We start from the raw sequence: 19,086 nt of genomic DNA on the forward strand, positions 1-19,086 counted from the left end.
TTTGCCACTTTTTAGTTCGGGTTCTTTTATTTAAATGAATCCACTAAAGCAAATATACCCACATGTATAAATACCAAAACCACACATTTGAAGACAAAAGCAAGTTGTATAAAACATTCTCACTGATATTACTTGTAAAACAATGTTATTACACATATATACATGCAATGATATATATGCATTATTGTAAAAGTATGAGATGTGTGGGATCAATATTAACCAAATTTAGAATCTGTGGAAGATGTAAATGGTTACAGGTTGTAGAATGGACTATGAAAAGCTTCCTGTGAATCTGGATGGGGGCACTGAGGTCATATACACTAGAGTATTCTAGCCAGTACACCAGCTTCATTCACACTCAATGTTTCTGGTTACTGAACATAGTAAGAGGAAGCAGAACCAGTCCCAAAGCTACCTCTTGCTGATCCTGGCAATTGTTCTGATGTGGATATAGTCCATTTTGAGATGCCCCAGAGGTAGGCCTGGGGCTGAACCAAACCATTAGGCAGTACAGTCACCCCTCAGCATCTGCTGGGGATTGGTTCCAGGATATCTCTTCGAATAACAAAATCAGCTGATGCTCAAGTCTTTCACAGTAGGCCCTCCATACCCTCAGGTTCTGCATCTGTGGATTCAACCAATCACAGAACCACAGATAGGAAAACACAGACATGCAGGAACTGTATTTGCATGAGTAATAACACAGTTGGGGTTCAGATTCATCAAACACATGTAATAACTCATGATGGGGAGGACCATGAGCTGACATGTGTTCCTCCAAAAGTAAAATCAGAGACTTAGGAGATTATTCAATGTGTGCTTTTAAAAAAGCTTCACGTTCCACAGTTAATATTTTTGTAAATGTCTATTTTCAGTTTTATTTCTATGAAAAAATTTGAAATTAGTATAAAACATTTAGAATAAGGAAAATTTCTGTCCATATTTCCTAAGTTGATAGACTTCCTTCAAAACAAACTTCAGCTATAATAATATCTGAATTCTGTTAAAACCTTCACATTCAAAAAATCATTAAGATTTCAACTTAGTATCAATTTTCTTGTTCAAAAAATGGCATTTTTTAACATAGGCTGGGTTATTGATATCATCCCTATTATTTGCCTGACATGCAATAAGTACAACTTGTGTATGAAGGTCTCAAAAAACATATAAGATGTTGACAGCTTCCCCCAGGTGTGGTATATCTATTAGTAGTGGCCAACTTCTGGAAGAAAATTTTCTCACATCTGTTTGATTCATAAGATTATCTCCTACTTAAGTTATTTAATAAGCCTTAATTTATATTTCCACACACTCCCTACATATATTAGTAGGGTTTCTTCCACATGTATTCATTTTAAGTTGTCTTATTAACAATATTCATCACATTCATAGTAATTTCTCCCATGGTAACTCTTTCATTTGTTTTGGAATATGACTTAGAGTAAAAAATTTACCACTTTACATTAATAAGGGCCATGTCCTGTATGAATTTTCCACAGTACTTCAAGGTATGAATAGCTAGGTACTAAGATTTCTCTCATTGCTATTAATATATTTAATAGATTTTTCCCCCGTATGTAATTTTGAATGTATTGTGAGAACTGATTTCTTAGAGGTTTTCCCAAATTCAGTACATTCATAGGCTTTCTCCCTTATGTGCCTTCTCTGATGTACTTTGAGACCTGAGTTGCAACTGAAGGTTTTCCGACAATGACTACATTCATAGGGTTTTTCCCGTGTGTGTGTTCTCTGATGTTTAGTGAGATCTGACTTATGATAGAAGGGCTTCCCACATTCATTACACTTATAAGGTTTTTCCCCTGTGTGTATCCTCTGATGTACAATAAGGACTGATTTTTCAGAGAAAGATTTCCCACAATCGTTACATTCATAGGGCTTCTCCCCTGTGTGAGTTCTCTGATGTGATCTGAGGACAGAATTGCAAATGAAGGTTTTCCCACACTGATCACAGTAATACGACTTCTCCCCATGTGTGTTCTCTTATGTACCGTATAGTCGGACTTATAGTAAAAGGCTTTCCCACATTTTTTTACACACATAGGGTTTCTCCCCTGTGTGAGTTCTCTGGTGAACTGTAAGATATAAATTTCTAGAGAAGAATTTCCTACATTCCTTACATTCATAGGGTTTCTCACCTGTGTGAGTTCTCTGGTGTTTAGTGAGATCCGACTTATTGTAAAAGGTTTTTCCACATTCATTACACTTGTAAGGTTTCTCCCCAGTATGTATTCTCTGATGTACCGTGAGGACCGATTTCTCAGAGAATGATTTCCCACATTCATTACATTCATAGGGTTTCTCCTTTGTGTGTGTTCTCTGGTGTACTTTTAGGCCTGAATTGCGACTGAAGGTTTTCCCACACTCATTACATTTATAGGGTTTCCCCCCATGTGAGTTTTATGGTGTTTGGTGACATATGACTTACGACAAAAGGTTTTCCCACATACCTTACATTCATACGGTTTCTCACCTGTGTGAGTTCTCTGATGTATTGTAAGGTATGAATTCCTGGAGAAGAATTTCCCACACTGATTACACTTACAGAATTTCTCACCTGTGTGTGTTTTCTGATGTATTGTGAGAACTGAGTTGCTTATGAAGGTTTCCCACATTGACTACATTCATAGGTTTCTCCCCTGTGTGAATTCTCTGGTGTACTGTGAGATATGACTTATGGTAGAAGCTTTTTCCACATTCTTTACATTCATAGGGTTTCTCTCCTGTGTGAGTTCTCTGATGAATTATGAGGTGTGAATTCCTAGAGAAGGATTTTCCACATACGTTACATTCATAGGGTTTCTTTCCGGTGTGGATTCGCTAATGTAAAGTGCGAAGGGATTTCCTAGAGAAGCATTTCCCACATTCATTACATTCAAAATGTTTCTCTCCTGTATGTACTCTCTGCTGTTTGGTGAGTTTTGACTTTTCACAGAATGCTTTTTCACATTCATTACATTCATAGACCTTGTCTCCTATGCATGTTTTCTGAGTTACATTAAGAACTGACTTCCAGAAAGGTTCCCCCAGGTTATTACATTCAAATGTTCTCTCTCCTGTGTCAAGAAAGTTTGATCTGCTGAAATTATCTACTTTGTCATTATGTTCGTAATCTTTCAGCTTCAAATGTCTCAAAAGAGGTACCTTTTCAAAGGTTTTACCATGTTCATTAAACTCATAAAGACTTTCTCTTATCTTATGGACCATGAGAACTGAATAATTACAGAATGTTTTGTCACATTCATTATGTTCACAAGGACCCTGTCTTTTGTGAGCTTGTTTATATGTGATGAAACTGTCTTCTCACAGAAATCTTCACCACATTCTTTATATTCAAAAGACTGCTCTACATGTTTAATTTTCTCATATGGAAAGAAGTCTTCATTTTGGCTGACATACTTTCTATTCTGAATTAATTCATAAGGTTTCTCTCTTACATGACCTTTTTCATGGTTAATATGAAGGAATAATTTTTCATATGCACTGAGATCATCAGACTTCTTTCTTAAATAGCTTTTCTCAATAATTAATTCTGAAATATATTTCAAACTCATCCCACTGTGTCACATTTACAGGGTATTTTTATGAAAGGAACTGGGTATGTGCTGAAATTAAACATTTTTCCCAATACATTACCTCTCTCTATAGTCAGTGTTTTGTTGTTGATAAATGGAGCTTGCCAGAAATCTCTGTCATGCATTTCCTGACTCTGTTCCAGCTGGTTAACAATCCTGCAGACTCCTAGAAATAAGCAAAAAACTGTACATTATTAATTTTATTATAGTTATTATAAACTTACCCTTATATACAAATACCCTTTTATACGATTGACCCAGTTTCTTTAAATAAGAGTAATCCAAGTCTGTGTGCATTCTTTCAGCTTAGAAGAAAGAAACAAAACTTGACACAGTGGAAATGGGGAATAAAAACTCAGAATAAAGACATCTACATTTGACAATGTTTACATAGGTAAATACTTCAAGACTAACTATAGGGGTTAAAAATAAATAAAAGCACAGTAAATAAAGGAAGACATATTGTGGGGAAAAAAGACTGAGCCAGGTCTGAGAAATGCAGAAAACCAGAAAGGAAATGAAGATTAGCATATTAGAGTACCCTGGAGAGATATCAGAGGATTGATTTGATCTTTTGAAGGAAACAAATTAGACTTTATCTAATTTTCTTATACTTAATATACTATAGATAAATCTCTATGCTTTACATGTTTCCAGTGTTTCTAGTTGAATTCTCTTTTTAAAATTATTTTAATGTTTTATATATTAATTTATTATACTGATTAAATTTATAGAAAATTAAATTTATAGAAAAGCACCAATTTGTTCCTGCTTAAGAAGACCTGTAGCAGCCTACTTTCTTATTCTCCCTCTACTCATGTGACTTACAAAGTCTACAAATGTCTACCAGGAATGTAAAATCAAAGAGACAAGAAAGATTGAAAGAGGGCCAGATCTATTTGTTTTCAGTTTTGGTATATACATCTTATTCTCTAAGTTTCTGCAAAAGTTATCTTACCCTACTAACACATGCTAACTTTTCCTCATCTTAAATTTGCTGTGATGAGTTTAATACATTAATACATTTTTTTAACTTCTAAACAGATCTCTACATTTCTGTGTTTTATTTATATTTAAAACCATGGAGGACCTAACCTAAAATAATTACTGATATTTATTTACCCTAAGAATTCTCAGCTAGACTTCACCTTATTATCTTCCTATTCAGTATATACAACATAACAATGATGACCTTACTCAAAAACCTGCCCAGATCCCTTTGTCTCCAAGCAACATTAGACAAGTTAGACTATAGGTAGAATTCTAGGGGAAAAAATACTTTTTAGCAACTATATTCATATTGGGTATCTATACTATCACACCACAAAGCTATAATAAATGTATTCTTTCTCAAAATGACAGACTATTAGGTTTCCAGAAATTGTTCAAGTTCAACCAAGACTTTCAGTAAACAGGCTTACATTTCCATATTGGCTTTGCTCAGAACCTAAACATTAAATATCAGGGAAATTACACTGTGTCATATCTGTTTCCAAATAAATCTTTACAACATCTCTACAATTCCAAGTTATATTTATATTGAAATTTAAAAACCATTACATTCTGTACATCTAATTCTGTCACAACACTGAACAATACTCCTTTGTAGCATCAGATCAGATGAGATCAGATCAGTCGCTCAGTTGTGTCCAACTCTTTGCGACCCCATGAATCGCAGCATGCCTGGCCTCCCTGTCCATCACCAACTCCCGGAGTTCACTGAGACTCACGTCCATCAAGTCAGTGATGCCATCCAGCCATCTCATCCTCTGTCGTCCCCTCCTCCTCTTGCCCCCAACCCCTCCCAGCATCAGAGTCTTTTCCAATGAATCAACTCTTCACATGAGGTGGCCAAAGTACTGGAGTTTCAGCTTTAGCATCATTCCTTCCAAAGAAATCCCAGGGCTGATCTCCTTCAGAATGGACTGGTTGGATCTCCTTGCAGTCCAAGGGACTCTCAGGAGTCTTCTCCAACACCACAGTTCAAAAGCACCAATTCTTCGGCGCTCAGCCTTCTTCACAGTCCAACTCTCACATCCATACATGACCACAGGAAAAACCATAGCCTTGACTAGACGGACCTTTGTTGGCAAAGTAATGTCTCTGCTTTTGAATATGCTGTCTAGGTTGGTCATAACTTTCCTTCCAAGGAGTAAGTGTCTTTTAATTTCATGGCTGCAGTCACCATCTGCAATGATTTTGGAGCCCCCAAAAATAAAGTCTGACACTGTTTCCACTGTTTCCCCATCTATTTCCCATGACATGATGGGACCGGATGCCATGATCTTCGTTTTCTGAATGTTGAGCTTTAAGCCAACTTTTTCACTCTCCTCTTTCACTTTCATCAAGAGGCTTTTGAGTTCCTCTTCACTTTCTGCCATAAGGGTGGTGTCATCTGCATATCTGAGGTTACTGATATTTCTCCCAGCAATCTTGATTACAGCTTGTGTTTCTTCCAGTCCAGCGTTTCTCATGATGTACTCTGCATATAAGTTAAATAAACAGGGTGACAATATACAGCCTTGCCGTATGCCTTTTCCTATTTGGAACCAGTCTGTTGTTCCATGTCCAGTTCTAACTGTTGCTTCCTGACCTGCATACAAATTTCTCAAGAGGCAGATCAGGTGGTCTGGTATTCCCATCTCTTTCAGAATTTCCACAGTTTATTGTGATCCACACAGTCACCCTAACCCTTTATAGCATAAACACCCTCTATTAACTGCTAAAATTTAAAATATTCAGCTGTCTTTTTTTTCCTCCTCCTTTTTCTAACTGAAACCTATGATCTTACAAGTATTTACCTCTGATTTCCTTTGAGTACTGTAATTAGTGGTCCTTAACAAGTCATGTGTTTTTAAAAACACAAATCTCAAGTTTTGTTCAAACCTTTAATTTCTGAACAGGAATCTAGAGGTTTATAACTCAATATCTGAATTGAAAAGTTATTTTCTTGCAGTGTTTTCTGAATGAATCAATATAAAGGGCCTTTCATTCATTCAATATTTTTTAACGCTTTTACAAAAGTATAACAATAGTATCTGTAAGAGTTACAATTAAGAAATGATCCAATATCCATTATAAGTTATATAACAAAATAAGATAGGCTCTCTTTGGAGAAAGCATAACATAGATAAGAAAATAGCCTCACTCAATATCCATACACTACCAAGAATCAGAATCTATAGCTGATAAAGGCTAATCAAAACAAGCAAGAAACATTTCAGAAAGCTGGGGAAACAAAATCAAAAAACAATCTAAAAAGGAGAGTAAAAAACAAAAGCTAAAAAATGTTAATAATGACAATAACAGGAAAATTAACAAACTATCACCACAACCCAGGCTCTGCTCCATGTACTTTCACATACTAATTCATGAGAATCATTAAGTATACAGAATCCAAGACATAGCTGTAGGAAAGGAAAGCATATATATGGATCATATTCATGAAGGATTAAATGGGAGTTTAGCACCCCAAGTTTTGTTCCACAGAGATGAGATATAGCAGTATTTTAAGCATGATTAATAAAGAAAAACTTAAATGTCATATATTACATTTTGGGGAAAAAGTAACTCAAGTTAATAACATGATAAACTAAATGGTTTGGGGGGAATATAATTTCATTTGGAAATTAGAACAAACTAAAAGAATATGGTTAGTGTTTTGGGTGGTCTCAGTGGAAAATGAGAAAATAAAAATATTTTTTAACGCTTTTACAAAAGTATAACAATAGTATCTGTAAGAAAGGATGAGAGAAAAATAAAATGATGGTATGTCAGTTTTAAGAGTAGAAGGTTCATAGAATCTAATGAATGAAAATAAGTATGGAAGATTGTGCTTTGTGAATGATGATTTCAATAGCAGTTCTTGCTATACTGGAGGAACTGGAGTATCCTATGAGAGATACTCTGCAGACAGGTAAAACATTGAATACTGCAAAAGCAAAAGATGCTAAAGACAAATATCAAGTCACTAAAACCTGATGTCTTATAGATTAATTTTATTTTTGAAGATCCAATGTGACAATTTTACTTCTGATTGGTAAATTTAGTCCTTATACAATTATGGTCATTATTATCACATTGTCTCCTACATTTTACTTTCTGCTTTATATCTGTCAGCTTTACCACTACTTCTACTGTACCTTTCTTCCTTTGTTTTAGACTGATTTGGTTTTTTGTTATCTTTTCCATTTTCTCCTCTATACAACTTTGAAAGTTATACACACCTGTTTCTCCACTTTAGGTGGCTGTCCCTTAAATTTTGTCATTAATATTTAACTTAAAATCTAAAGTGATTCTATAATCTGAAACTTTTTCTAACAGAAGAATCAAATGCAATTTGATCAACTCCCAATTCAATTATGAAACTGTCTTTTAGTATATCATAGTCTTTTTTAGCCTTACAAATTAGGTATCATAATTATTTTTACCCATATATTATTTAGACTTACCCATAAGTTTACTAATTTCTTGTTGCTTACCACTCCTCTCAAGTATTCTTTAGGTTTCACTTTTTTCTCTTCTGTAGTATCTCTGTTAGAATTTTACTAACAAAATTATACAGTAAAAGGTATTGCTTCTATAATTTATTTCAGAACCAATCCAAATTTAATGATATATCCTGACAAAGATTCTCTCCTTGACTAAATTTTAGTTAAGCTCCTCTGAGACCTATTCTTGACTAGGTCTCAACCTTGGCCTTTCGTGTCTGTTTCTGCTGAGCAGTTTTAGCAAGAATCCTTGTCAGTCTAGGGAGAATCTCCTCGCCCAAAGTTCCTCATGTTTCAACCTTGATATATAAACCCATGGCCTGAATTTAGCAAGAATTCTGTAAGATCAGTTTAGCAAGAATCTCCTTACCCTTGATGTTAACTCTTAGTAATTTTCTCTTCACTTACCCCTTCACTCTGTTGGCTACAAATCCTCAGCTGTCTTTGCTGTATTTAGAACTCAGTTTTATAAAAAAAAAACTTTATCCCCCTACTGCAATAGCTAATGAATAAAACCTATATTGCCTTTAACTAGTATCTGGCTTTATTTCTCATAAACAAATCTCATCATTTAGAAAATAGTTTCCTGAGCTCATTATTCTGGATTGACTTTTTTTTTTTTTGCTTCAATTTAGATGTCTCTAGCAGTGTCTCATACCACCCTTATGGCAGAAAGTGAAGAGGAACTAAAAAGCCTCTTGAAAGTGAAAGAGGAGAGTGAATAAGTTGGCTTAAAGCTCAACATTCAGAAAACTAAGACCATGGCATCTGGTCCCATCACTTCATGGGAAATAGATAGGGAAACAGTGTCAGACTTTATTTTTGGGGGCTCCAAAATCACTGCAGATGGTGATTGAAGCCATGAAATTAAAAGACGCTTACTCCTTGGAAGGAAAGTTATGACCAATCTAGACAACATATTAAAAAGCAGAGACATTACTTTGCCAACAAAGGTCCGTCTAGTCAAGGCTATGGTTTTTCCTGTGGTCATGTATGGATGTGAGAGTTGGACTGTGAAGAAAGCTGAGCGCCGAAGAATTGATGCTTTTGAACTGTGGTGTTGAAGAAAACTCTTGAGAGTCCCTTGGGCTGCAAGGAGATCCAACCAGTCCATTCTAAAGGAGATCAGCCCTGGGTGTTCTTTGGAAGGAATGATGCTAAAGCTGAAACTCCAGTACTTTGGCCATCTCATGTGAAGAGCTGATTCATTGGAAAAGACTCTGATGTTGGGAGGGACTGGGGGCAGGAGAAGGGGACGACAGAGGATGAGATGGCTGGATGGCATCACCGACTCGATGGACGTGAGTTTGGGTGAATTCCGGGAGTTGGTGATGGACAGAGAGGCCTGGCATGCTGCAATTCATGGGGTTGCAAAGAGTCGGACACAGCTGAGCAACTGAACTGAACTCAACTGAGCAGTGTCTCATTCCCTAGGAGGCAATGTGATTTCCCCTCTGGCTGTTATTAGGATTTTCTATTTTGGAGAAGGAATTGCTTTTATGGAATGCATATTGCATCTCTCTTATTCCTTGTTATTTACTTCAAATTTTATGTCAGTTTCTTCTTGCTTATTTTTCTCATCTTTCTGTATATAATTTTAGCAGTATCTATTCTTCCTTAAGATTACTCCAATTTGTTTACTTCACTGATTTTGTTTCAACTGTTTTCTGAATTTTATGTCCCATAATTGTTTTCTACCTTACTAGCATATTTCTTCGGAGAAGGCAATGGCACCCCACTCCAGTACTCTTGCCTGGAAAATCCCATGGATGCAGGAGCCTGGTAGGCTCCAGTCCATGGGGTCACGAAGAGTCAGACACGACTGAGTGACTTCACTTTCACTTTTCACTTTCATGCATTGGAGAAGGAAATGGCAACCCACTCCAGTGTTCTTGCCTGGAGAATCCCAGGGACAGGGGAGCCTGGTGGGCTGCCGTATGGGGTCACACAGAGTTGGACATGACTGAAGCAACTTTTCAGCAGCAGTAGCATATTTCTTGAATTCTTCTATCACAGAAGTAATCGATGCATTCTTCTATTTAAAATTCATGATTCAATATTTTATAACATTTCTTATGTACTTTATAACTACTATGATCATGCTTCTGCTGCTGCTAAGTTGCTTCAGTCTGTCCGACTCTGTGAGACCCCACAGACAGCAGCCCACCAGGCTTCTCTGTCCCTAGGATTCTCCAGGCAAGAATACTGGAGTGGGTTGCCATTTCCTTCTCCAATGCATGAAGTGAAAAGTGAAAGTGAAGTCACTCAATCGTGTCCGACTCTTTGAGACCCCATGGACTGGAGCCTACCAGGCTCCTCCATCCATGGGATTTTCCAGGCAAGAGTACTGGAGTGAGTTGCCACTGCCTTCTCCCTGTGATCATGAGACAACTCTATCTAATCTACTACTTTTGTTACCTTTTCCACCCCTTTTTTCTTGTAATTGTCTTGAATGAATTTGTGCTGGTTCCTTTTTGATTATTCAGCTTCAAAGAACATGAGCTTTTTAAGAAACAGCCAACTAGATGAGGTTTACTTGGGAGAAGGAATAGAGCCATGTCTTAGGCCAACAGGATAATTCCTTATGAACAAGTGCTTTATACACATACCAGACTTGGTATATAGATCAACTCAGATCTGCATTCCTTTCTCAACAGAGTAGCAAGTGGCTTGCTCTGTTGGTAATCATGGAGTCAGGGTTGGCACCACTGCAGCTACCAACTGAGGAACACCAAATGTGCTGACTTCACAGAGACTACATTGCCTAAGGAGCTGAACTGGAGCCATTAAGACTCAAGCTTCCCCAGCAGTTACCTAGAGAGGCTGTTTGATATAACCCATAAATGAGAGGGAGTTAAAAACTCTACAGACCAGTCTTATCTAATGAGAGTGAGGAACAAGAAGACAGAAACTTCCCTTCCACCTCTCTGGCAGACTGTTTGAGGACACAGTGGTTCACATTAAGACTATGAAGTCTTGCTGACTGTGAAACTAGAGGTGCTTATCATAGAGCCATAGCTAACTAGGTAATGGCCCCTTTGTACCTACCATTCCTCTTCACCAGCCTTACTCCTCATTTGCTCATTTTTTAAGGCGGTCTGTACATGAGTTTGAGTAAGCTCCAGGAATTGGTGATGGACAGGGAAGCCTGGCGTGCAGCAGTCCATGGGGTCACAAAGAGTTGGACACGACTGAGTGACTGAACTGACTGTACATCCTAGCTAATTACTATCAAGTAAGTTTTTGCTTTAAATTCAGTGTTCTAGGATTACCCACTAAGATAGCATGTAAGTTTATTAACCCACATTTAGGTGTCTGAGAGGGTTTTTTTTTTCCCCACAAACAGAAAGTCTCTTTTCTTATATTGTCAGAGAAATAAGACTGCTACTTAAAAATATGGTTTAAGTATCTGTTTCCACACTTAGCCCTAATGAGTCTGCTTTGCAGAACCAAACTGTATCCAAAGAAGTTCTACCTCCCTGGGGGCAACATTGTGGTTAATCTAAAGGTTAGGTTTCACACCTCAAGAGTATTTACTTGACTTTGTCCCCGAAAAGTACTTTGCCAATTTCTCTCACAAAGAGAAATGCTTTTTTTCCATCCACCTGCCATAAATATACTCCTACTTGAGTTTTTCAGTGATTTTAACACTTTTATACTTGTGCTGATTTGCGATTTTAGATATTCTCTAGTGTCATAAACTGAAATTGTATTGCTCATTTATATTAATGATTCTGGATGACCTGAGGCAAGGATGGAGAAAATGCTGACTTCACACATCCTTCTTCAAAGAAGTTCACTCTGTCCTTTAAATACTGGCTTCACTTAGCTATAGGACACCACATTCTCCACCCAATCTGCAAATGCTTCTTCCCTTTTTTCTGCTGAGCCATCTCATTCTCATGTCTTCTGAAAGGTAGTGTCCCAGGGTATAAGCCTTCAGACCTTTCAAATATGTACATTCCTCCTCCTAAGGAGAGATGTTATCTAATCCCTTAGCTTTAAATACTACATTTTGAAGCTTTAAATACTGTGATAGCTGACACGTTTTCAAATAAATATCTACCACCTGGATTCTTCCCTAGTCTACTTCTGCTTATATACCCAAATGCTGATTCACAAGTAAACCTGAATATTTTATAGTCACCTGAAACTTGATGTGCGCAATTTAAACTCCTATTAACTTCTCCCAAACTGTTTCCCCCCATTTTTTCCCAATCTTGGCAATTGGTGCTCATTGATCCAGTTTTTCTGGATGAAATCCTTGGAGTCTTTCTTGATTCTTCTCTTTTTTTCATATTCCTTGTCCAATTCAACAGCAAATCTTATAGGTTCCCACCTTCAAAATACATCCATAAGCCAATAACTTTTATTCTTCCTCACCACTTTCAACCAAGGATAAGCTACCGTCGCATTTACACAGACAGAAATACTATTCTGATTGATGTTCTTGCTTTCAGCCCTCTTCCCCCAATATCTTCTTCACTCAGCAGTTAGAGAAATCAATTTAAAAGACATATCAATGTATGTTGCTTACTGAGTTAAATTATGCCAATGGCTTCTCATCTCAGAATAAAATCAAAGTCCTTATCATGGCCCAAATGGCCCTACATAATTTGAGCTCCCAGTGCCTTTACAATGCCAACTCTTACTATTCATTGCTCATTCATTTCCCCCAATCCAGAGTGATATTTATGTGTCCTCAAACACATCAAATACATCCCTGCCTTAGTAGACTGACATTTGATGTTACCTTTGCCATCAAGACTCTCCACGATTCTCATTCTCATTTTATTCAAGTTGATATCATCAGAAAGCCCTTCTTGATATCCTTTCTAAAGTATAACACTCCATCATTCTTACCCTTCTCGATTTCCTTGGTATTTACTGGCATATTTTATGTATATACATGTGTTACTGCTTGTTGATTGTCCTTCTCTCCCTATCAGAATGTAAGCTCCATGAGGTCAGGGACGAAATTTAGTTCACTGATGTATTTCCAACACCTAAAACCTGAGTGATGCTCGTGGGTAGTCAATATTTGTTGAATGAAAAAATGAACATATGAGCAACAATTAAGAATAAAAAGAATTCATACCTGTCACCAGGTGTCCTATTTAACACACCCTAACTCACCTGGGTAGCTCTGGCTTGGAGACTCTGCCTCTAATACCCATGGATGCTCTCCTTGTTACAACTTGAAGATAAGTTCTGGTTTAGGGATGCAATACCCTGTGAACAGGAAATGACATGGGAATTGGGCTAGACTCACAGGCTTTGGGGCTTCTGAAGAAAACAGAAAATGAAGCTTCAGACACCCATTTCAAACTTTTACTAGAAAAAGAAAAACATTCTTTATAGTGTTTCAACAATCCTTCTAATCACCCTAAATCTGAAGTCTAAATATGATCAAACCCAAAAAAGCTTCCACAGGATTTAGCAACCAAGCAAGGATGTGCAACTAGGAATCTACATGGAAAACAATCCCTACCCACTGAGATGAGGTGACTATAGTTCTCCAGCATCACATCCCTGTACAGGGTCCTCTGAGCAGGGTCCAGCTTCTGCCATTCCTCCTGAGTGAAGCCCACAGTTACATCCTCAAATGATAAGGATCCCTGAAATAGCACATTTGTGTTCAAATTCAAGTAATCATAACTGGGAGACATGGAAAATATGTATGAAGTGGTTATACTGTTCACTATTCAGAATTAATAAAAATGTGTGTGATGTCTACTATTGCATTCTACTTGGTTGGAGAGGGAGAAATCATAATAGATATTCCCTACTATTGTTATAAGTTATTGGTGCCTGCAAGCCATAAAGAACTCTCCTACTTTGGGGGAATCTGAAGACAAAGCAACGTTACTTTTATCAAGGTGCATATAATCTGAAAACAAACATACATGCATATAACTACAATAAGAGGTTATTATAGTGAAAAGATGTGCAAAGTTGATAGAGATTACAAAGGGGACAAAAGATCTATTCCTGCTATTAGTGTAGGTTTCACTGAGGAGGTTAAAAAAAATATTATAGTAATATTCATGAACATAGGGCCACAGCATAACAATGTATACATCTAAAATATATAGTTAAAAGAATAACAATTAGCACATAAGAGAGTGCCATTCAGGACTATGATAAGATTAAAAGCTATAGAGGTATTCAAGGAATGAGTTATTGAATAATTTTGGACCTAACACCTGTAGAATAGGGGTGCCCAAAATATCTGGTTACTTTTGCATCTGGGAAATTTATTTACAAATTTATGATTTAGAAAAAAATGTAGGTAGACACCTGAGTATTTACTTCCCATAACTGAACAGACTGTTTCACAGTTTTCATCAAGAGTAGATTCCATCTCAAGAAACCACTTTCTTTGCTCATTTATAAGAAGCAACGCCTCATCAATAAAGTTGTACCAAAAGATTGGAGTAATTCAGTAACATCTTCACGCTCCACTTCTGATTCTACTTCTCTTGCTGTTTCTACCATATCTGCAATTACTTCCTCCATTGAAGTCTTCAATTCCTCAAAGTCATCCATGAGGGCTGAAATCAACTTCTTCCAAATGACTGTTAATGTCGATACACAAACCTCTCCTATGAATCAGAAACATTCCTAATGGTTTCCAGAATGGTGAATCCTTTCCAGAAGGTTTTTAACTTACTTTACCAGATCCATCAGAAGAATCACTATCTATGGCAGCTAAAACCTTACAAAATGTATTTCTTAAATAATAACGTGAACAGCAAAACCACTCCTAGATCTGTGGGCTGCAGATGTTGTATTAGTAGGCATTGAAAACAACATTAATCTCATTGTACATCTCAATCAGAGCTCTTGGATGACTAGGTGCACTGTCAACAAACAGTAATATTTTGAAAGGATTTTTTTTTTCTGAGCAGTAAGTCTCAATAGTGGGCTTAAAATATTTACCAAACAATGTTGTAAACCAATGTGAGGTCATCCAGGCTCTGTTCTTCCATTTACAGAGCAAAAACAGAGAAGATTCTTAAGAGACCTAGGACTTTTCATATGCCAAATGAGCACTGGCTTCAACTTAAAGTCAACAGTTGCAGTAGCCCCTTACCTGAGAGTCAGCCTGTCCTTTGAAGCCAGGCATTGACTTCTCCTCTCTAGCTATGAAAGTCCTGGATGGCATCTTCAAATTTTTTTAAAAATTGACATTTTAGAGATTTTTTTATAAAAGATTTATTTGATGTGCTGAATCTTAGGTGCAGCACATGGAATCTTCACTGTGGCACGTGGGATCTTTTAGTTGCATTATGTAAGAACTTTAGTTGCAACATGTGAACTCTTAGTTGCAGCATGCAGAATCTAGTTCCCTGACCAGGGATCAAACCTGGGCCCCCTGCACTGGGAACATGGAGTCTTAGCCACTGGACCACCAGGGAAGTTCTGTCCTTTTCTGGCTATAGGCTGTTTTGTCTACACTGAAAATCTATTTAGTATACCCACCTTCACTAATTACCTTAGCTAGATCTCCTGGATAACTTACTGCAGTTTCTATAACAGCACCTGCTGCTTCACCTTGCACTTTGATGGTATGGAGACAGCTTCTTTCCTTAAACCTCATGAACCAGTCTCTGCTAACTTCAAACATTTCTTCTGATGCTTTCCTCACCTCTTTCAGCCTTCATGGAATTGAAGAAAAGAGAATTAGGGTCTTCCTCTGGATTAGGTTTTCATTTAAGGGAATGTTGTGGCTTGTTTCATTTTCTATCCAAACCACTAAAACTTTTATATCATAATAAGGCTGTTTCACTTTCTTATCATGTGTGTGTTTACTGGAGTAGCACTTTTAATTTCCTTTAAGTACTTTTCTTTTGCATTCACAACTTGATTAACAGTTTGGTGCAAGAGGCCTAGTTTTTGGTCTGTCTAGGCTTTCAACATGCTTTCCTCACTAAATTTAATTATTTCCAGCTTTTGATTTAAAGTGAGAGATGTATGACTCTTACTTTCACTTTGACACTGAGAGGCCATTGTAGAGTTATTAACTGGCCTAATGACAATACTTTTTTGTCTCGGGGAATAAGGAGGCCTGAGGAAAGCTAAAGAAACTTGGAAACAGCTGGTTGGTAGAACAGCCAGAACACATACAGTATGTAAGTTAATCTTACATGAATGTGGTTTGTGGGGGTCCAAAACAATTACAATAGTAACATCAAAGATCACTGATCACAGATCACCATGACAAATATAATAATAATGAAAAAGTTGAAATATTGTGAAAATTACCAAAATATGACACATTGATATGAAGCACGTATGCTTTTGGAACAATGTGCCAAAGACTCAATGCAGGGTTAACATAAACCTTCAATTTATTAAAAAATAATAATAATGCAGTATCTGTTAAGTGCAATAAAGCAAAGCACAATAAAACAAGGTATGCCTGTATTATACATGACAATGAAAAAATGGAAATGACAAATGTCTTTCAGTAAAGAAATGGAAAACTAAAATGTGGTATGGTCTCATAGTAAGACATTATAAGGTTTTAATAAATACAGTATTAATCAACTTGGACCAATCTTAAATAAATATTAGAATTTTTAAAAAGTCCCTCTGTGACTCTAGACAGATATTATCTTTGCCTCCCCTTCACTTCTGATGGTAACCAGCAATATGTGACAATCTTTAGATTGAAGGTGCAATACTCCAATCTCTGCTTCTGTCATCAGACAGTGTTCTCCCCATTTGTCTCTATCCTGGTGATACTGTGATATAGTAAGGATTATATATTCTTGTCTCTGGCAAGAAGAAAGACAATAAAAATTAGAGAGATACAGCCTTCAGAATGGGAGAAAATAATAGCAAATGAAGCAACTGACAAACAACTAATCTCAAAAATATACAAGCAACTCCTACAGCTCAACTCCAGAAAAATAAATGACTCAATCAAAAAATGGGCCAAAGAACTAAATAGACATTGCTCCAAAGAAGACATACAGAGGGCTAACAAACACATGAAAAGATGCTCAACATCACTCATTATCAGAGAAATGCAAATCAAAACCACTATGAGGTACCATTTCACACCAGTCAGAATGGCTGCGATCCAAAAGTCTACAAGTAATAAATGCTGGAGAGGGTGTGGAGAAAAGGGAACCCTCTTACACTGTTGGTGGGAATGCAAACTAGTACAGCCACTATGGAGAACAGTGTGGAGAGTCCTTAAAAAACTGGAAATAGAACTGCCTTATGATCCAGCAATCCCACTGCTGGGCATACACACTGAGGAAACCAGAAGGGAAAGAGACACGTGTACCCCAATGTTCATCGCAGCACTGTTTATAATAGCCAGGACATGGAAGCAACCTAGATGTCCATCAGCAGATGAATGGATAAGAAAGCTGTGGTACATATACACAATGGAGTATTACTCAGCCATTAAAAAGAATACATTTGAATCAGTTCTAATGAGGTGGATGAAACTGGAGCCTATTATACAGAGTGAAGTAAGCCAGAAGGAAAAACACCAATACAATATACTAACGTATATATATATGGAATTTAGAAAGATGGTAACAATAACCCTGTGTACGAGACAGCAAAAGAGACACTGATGTATAGAAAAGTCTTATGGACTCTGTGCGAGAGGGAGAGGGTGGGAAGATTTGGGAGAATGGCATTGAAACATGTAAAATATCATGTATGAAACGAGTTGCCAGTCCAGGTTCGATGCACGATACTGGATGCTTGGGGCTAGTGCACTGGGACGACCCAGAGGGATGGTATGGGGAGGGAGGAGGGAGGAGGGTTCAGGATGGGGAACACATGTATACCTGTGGCAGATTCATTTTGATATTTGGCAAAACTAATACAATTATATAAAGTTTAAAAATAAAATAAAAATTTAAAAAAATTAGATAAATAAGTGGAGTATAAAAATAGAATGAACAAAGCCAAAAGTTGCTTCTCTGAAAATAAATCAACAAAATTAACAAACCTTTAGCCAGACTGACAAAGAAAAAAGAGAAAAGACTCAAAATATTAAAATCAGAAATGAAAATACTTTTACTGACCTAATAGAAATAAAAAGAAAATAAAAATAAAAAGACAATACTACAAACAATTATATGTCAAAAAATTAGAAACTTAAATGAGTAAATTCCTAGAAACACAGAAATAACCAATTGACTCAGGAAGAAATACAAAAAGTGAATAGCAAGCAAAGAGATCAAATCAGTAATCAAAAATCTCTCAACAAAGAAAAGTCCAGAACCAGATGACTTCACTGGTGAATTTTAGCAAACATTTAAAGAATAATTAACACTAATTCTTCCCAAACTCTTCCAAAAATAAATGGAAGAAATAGTCGACCCCTGAAAAAAACAGGGGTTAGGGGTGATGACCTCAGTGCAGTTCAAGTTGGCCCTCCTTATCTGTTTCTGCACCTGTAGACTCAACCAACTGTGGATTGTGCAGTACTGTAATATTTAGCACTTAAAAAAATCTACATGAGTGGACCTATGCAGTTTAAACCTATGTAGTTCAAGGGTAAACTGTAATTCTTAATTCAATGAGGCCAGTGTTAATTACCCTAATATTTAAGCCAAATAAAGGAATCACAATGAAATGAAATTACAGGTCAATATGCCTTATGAATATAAATGTAATATACTCAACAAAATACTGTAAGATTGAGCCCAAACAACATATTAAAAGGGTCATGGGGAATTTGCTGGCAGTCCAGTAGTTAGGACTCTGTACTTCCACTGCAGGAGGCACAGATTCGACCCCTGGTAGGGGAACCAGGATTCCACAAGCCATCTGGTGCAGCAATCAATCAATCATGAATCACGATGAAGTAGAATTTATACCAGGAATGCAAGAGCAGTTCAACATGAGAAAATCAATTTAATATATTAAATAATGATGAAAATCCCCACAAATTGCTCAAGTGAAGCAGAAAAAGCATTTGACTACATCAAAAACCTTTTCAGGATAAAATCACTCAATAAACTAGG

At 36.8% G+C, this 19,086-nt stretch overlaps 2 pseudogenes; both read right to left on the minus strand.

Annotated features, from left to right (window-relative positions):
• LOC102408922 lies at window positions 1-16,980 on the minus strand (annotated as a pseudogene).
• On the minus strand, window positions 13,709-15,569 carry LOC123333414 (annotated as a pseudogene).
• Window positions 16,981-19,086: the final 2,106 nt, after the last annotated feature.

Source organism: Bubalus bubalis, chromosome 4 (genome assembly GCF_019923935.1).
Source record: "Bubalus bubalis isolate 160015118507 breed Murrah chromosome 4, NDDB_SH_1, whole genome shotgun sequence".
Lineage (NCBI taxonomy): Eukaryota > Metazoa > Chordata > Mammalia > Artiodactyla > Bovidae > Bubalus > Bubalus bubalis.